The sequence below is a fragment of the Palaemon carinicauda genome, chromosome 18 (genome assembly GCF_036898095.1).
Source record: "Palaemon carinicauda isolate YSFRI2023 chromosome 18, ASM3689809v2, whole genome shotgun sequence".
Classification (NCBI taxonomy): domain Eukaryota; kingdom Metazoa; phylum Arthropoda; class Malacostraca; order Decapoda; family Palaemonidae; genus Palaemon; species Palaemon carinicauda.
Window position 1 is genome coordinate 28,764,600 of NC_090742.1, and position 5,000 is coordinate 28,769,599.

At 32.6% G+C, this 5,000-nt stretch overlaps 1 protein-coding gene across 1 annotated transcript in view; it reads left to right on the forward strand.

Moving 5' to 3' along the window:
• Window positions 1–5,000, forward strand: part of LOC137657741 (uncharacterized) — a 301,807-nt gene that overhangs the window by 2,505 nt on the left and 294,302 nt on the right. The window lies entirely within an intron of this gene.

Below are 5,000 nucleotides of genomic sequence, written 5' to 3' on the forward strand. Positions count from 1 at the left end.
ACATGCCGCGTAACACCTGACTGACTGTAGTGTTACGCCCGTTAATTACTATTGCTTGATTAATGCGCGTTGAAAAGTAGTGCACAATAAATCCTCTTCTTGTACAACAATCTTTCATTTCTCGTGAAAATAAATGTAGTATTCATATTCAGCACTAAAAACTGTAATATTGATAAAGATTTGGTTAAGAATTAGTGGCGACCACCAAACAGAAAAGATCCCAATTTTTGACAAAGTTCTTCTGGACTATATTAGATTGAGATATAGGACCCATTCGATTAAAGGTTTTGTTTTCGTTGATGATTGTGTGAAGTTTTTGGTGCTATCTAGGTTTTAGTGGCTAAAATTAACGTTTTTCTTTCTGTGTCAGAACCATTCCTAGTACTATTCAAGTTCTCAGTTAATGTCTGGCTTCACGGCTTTGGTAACTTGGTTTTCGGTGCATTCTATTTAAGTTAATCGATTAAGAAACTTATGAATAATATTTGTAATAGATAAAAACCAATATGGACCTTTTAGAACTATTTGATTTAGGAAATGTTTGCATATGGAGGTATGATTCTCTCTCTCTCTCTCTCTCTCTCTCTCTCTCTCTCTCTCTCTCTCTCTCTCTCTCTCTCTCTCTCTCTCTCTCTCTATATATATATATATATATATATATATATATATATATATATATATATATATATATATATATATATATACACATATATATGTATATATATATATATATATATATATATATATATATATATATATATATATATATATATATATATATATATATATATATATATATATATAGGTAGTAGGTTGGCCAGGTCACCAGCCACCCTTTGAGATACTACCGCTAGAGAGTTATGGGGTCCTTTGACTGGCCAGACAGTACTATATTGGGTCCTTCACTCTGGTTACGGTTCACTTTCCCTTTGCCTACACATACACCGAATAGTCTGGCATATTCTTTACAGATTCTCCTCTGTCTTCATACACCTGACAACACTAAGATTACCAAACAATTCTTTTCACCAAAGAGGTTAATTATTGCACTGTAATTGTTCATTGGCTACTTTCCTCTTGGTAAGGGTAGAAGAGACTCTTTAGCTCTGGTAAGTAGCTCTTCTAGGAGAAGGACACTCCAAAATCAAACCATTGTTTTCTAATCTCGGGTAGTGCCATAGCCTCTGCACCATGGTCTTCGACTATTTTGGGCTAGAGTTCTCTTGCTTGAGGGTACAGTCGGACACTATTCTATCTAATTTCTCTTCTTTATGTTTTGTTGAAGTTTTAATAGTTTATATAGGAGATATTTATTCTAATATTCTTAAAATATCATTTTTTTCCTTGTTTCCTCTCCTCACTGGGCTATTTTCCCTGTTGGAACCCCTGGGCTTATAGCATTCTGCTTTTCCAACTAGGGTTGTAGCTTAGCAATTAATATTAATAATAATATATATATATATACAGTATATATATATATATATATATATATATATATATATATATATATATATATATATATATATATATATATATATATATATATATATATAGTCCCTCTTGATGGGGATACTTTATATATATTCCTTTTCTCAGTGGGGATACCTTAACGAGGTGGAAGGGTTTGCGCATCGTCATGATCATTGAGGGCCACCCATACTAGATTGCTTTGCTGTGAGCAATCCGACGAAGATCTCCCACTATCACCACACTGCATTGACCAGATTGGTAATGAAAAAATGGCAAAAACCGAGATATGGAAAAAACTACCTCGTCTGGTCCACAGTCTCTAGCGGGAGTGCTGCTCAATGTAGTGGCCAGTTACTGCAGGGGGTGCTATAAATCTCTGGACTAGAACAGACCCCTTTAGGAAACTAAACCTTGTCGTACACTGTCAGGACCCTGTCAGGCTGTCTAGGGAAGGTAGTGCTATGTTACTAGATGAGCTTAAAGATATAACTTGGGATATAATAGGACTGAGTGAAATTAGATGAACTGGGGAATCTTATAGAGAGTTACAAAAGCTATATTTTGCCTAAGAGGACGTGAAAGGAGCAAGGAAAGTGGAATAGGTTGTCTTATTAATAAAAAATTTTGTAGGTAACATAGAAAAATTTTGTAGTATTGGTGACAGAATTGCAGGGTTAATGGTCAAACTAAACAAGAATGATAAACTGAAGATCATTTAAGCCTATGTATCAACAACATTCTATACATAGGAAGAAATATAATAATTCTATGAACATCTGGAGATATTTATGAAAAAAATCTTAAGACTCAATAAAAAATTGTTTGGGGGATTTCAATGCTAATTTATGTCGAAAGAAAAGAGGAGAATCGGCAGTAGGTAATTTTGTAGTAAGCACAAGAAAGAAACTATCGTTAATTCATGGACACCTTTTCTTTTTATAAAAAGGAACATAGAAAATGGTCATGGGGAAACCCAAATGTCGAAACGAAAAATTAAATGGATTTTATTCTCAATTAAAAGCTTAATTTAGTCAAAGATGTAAGTGTTAAACATGTTAAAGTCAAGCGATCTTAGAATTCTTAGAAGCATTTTTTTCAGATCTGAGGAAAGACAGACTAAAGATAAATAAGATAGAGTAGTGTGCCCAGTAGTACCCCCAAGCCAGAGAACTCTACCCTAAGACAGTGGAAGACCATGGTACAGAGACTACGGCACTACCTAAGACTAGAGAGCAATGGTTCAGCAATACAAAATAAGTACTCGCAGCTACATGATGAAATTGAAGGAGGTGAAGAAGAAATGAATACTAACAAAATTTGTATTTGAATCAGCCAAAGAGATAGGTGGAAAAGTTTCTAAACATGATCAAGGAATGGGATCAGAAAAGACCATAAACCTTATGAAGAAAAGATTCAAAATGAGGGTAAAATCCAAGAGAGATGAATTAGAATTAGCAGAACTATCCAAAACAATGAATTAATTAAAAACCCAAGATATTCCTAAACACAATCAGATTAAATTTGAGGAAACACTAAAGAAGGGAAAAAACAGGAAATTTTTGGATGAAAATGGAAATATTAACAATAGAGATAGACTGATAAAATTTGCAGAGAACTTCTATACAGTGTTATACAACAGTGATATAAGATATAACTTTTTCATTAGAAATAATGAAACATCTGAGTCGGCACCAAAAGTAAAAAGTAAAGAAAGCATTAAAAGGCACGAAAAAAAGACAAAGCAGCAAGAGAAGGTGGCCTAACAATTGATTTGATAATAGAAGGAGGAGATTTCATAGTTTTAAAACTAGGTGAACTCAACACCAAATGTCTGCAGGAATGTTCTATACCTTCAGCTTTGAGAAACTTTATCCTTATACTAATTCACAAAACGGTAGACACAAAACACCTGAAAAAATTTCGGCCCAATAAGTTTAATCTCTGTAATATATAAAATATTTACAAAGATCATATTAGGCCGAATAGAAAGACAGCTAGACTTTAATCAATCAAGAGAGCAGGCATTCTTTAGAAGTGGGTATTCAAAAACTGACCATATTATTTTTATTATTATTATTATTATTATTATTATTATTATTATTATTATTATTATTATTATTATTATTATTATTATTATTATTATTATTATTAGCTAAGTTACAACCCTTTTGGAAAAGCAGAATGCTATGACCCATTATTATTATTAGCTAAGTTACAACCCTTTTGGAAAAGCAGAATGCTATGACCCCAAGGGTTCTAACAGGGAAAATAGCTCAGTGAGGAAAGGAAACAAGGAAATAAACTGCAAGAGAAGTAATGAACAATTAAAATAAAATATTTTAAGAACAGTAACAACATAAATAGAGATCTTGCATATATAAACTATAAAAACGTAAAAAAGAAAAAAAAACAGGAGTAAGAGAAGTAAGATAGAGTAGTGTGCCCGAGTGTACCCCCTAGTCAGAACACTCTACCCTAAGACAGTGGAAGACCATGGTACAGAGGCTACGGCACTATCCAATACTAGGGAACAATGGTTTGATTTTGAAGTGTCCTTCTCTTAGAAGAGCTGCTTATCATAGCTAAAGAGTCTCTTTTACCCTAATGAAAAGGAAAGTAGCCACTGAACAACAGTGCAGTAGTTAACCCCTTGAGCGAGGAAGAATTGTTTGGTAATCTCAGTGTTGTCATGTGTATGAGAACACTAAAATGAGATTAGACCAGACTATTTGGTGCATTTATAGGAAAATGAAAAATTAGCTAAAACCAGAGAGAAGGATCCACTGTAGTATTGTCTAGCCAGTTAAAAAACCGAATACCTCCATAGCAGTAGTATTTCAAAGGGTGGCTGGTGCCCTGACTAATCTACTGCCATGTAATTAACCAGCTAATAAAAAAAAAAAAAATTCAGCAGTGTATGACAAACCACCATGTATGGCATTTATAGACTATGAGAAAGTTTTTGATTCTGTTGAACTTCACCAGTAATGAAAGCCCTTCAATGACAAGGAATAGATGAATCTTATGTTAGAACACTTTTATATATATATATATATATATATATATATATATATATATATATATATATATATATATATATATATATATATATATATATATACAGAAAGTAAAGCAATCCTAAAATTACATAAAGATAGTGAAAAATTCCAATTGATAAAGGAGTTAGACAGGGAGACCCCATCTCTCCTAAATTATTCACATGTCGAGAAGATATTAGAAATTTAGATTGGAAAAATGTAGGAATTAATATTAAGGAAGGAATACCATAACAACTTAAGATTTTCAGATGACATGGTTGTGTTTATTGAATCATGGGCGGAACTACAAAAGATTATAAGAGATTTGAATAGAGAAAGCAGAAATGTAGGACTGAAAATTAATATGAGAAAATCTAAGAGAATGTTCAATGAAAATGCAGAGACATAACGAATAGGAGATATGGACGAGCCTCTACTGTAGAGATTGTTAATTAATATACTTACTTAAGACATACAGTAAATGTTTCCCTA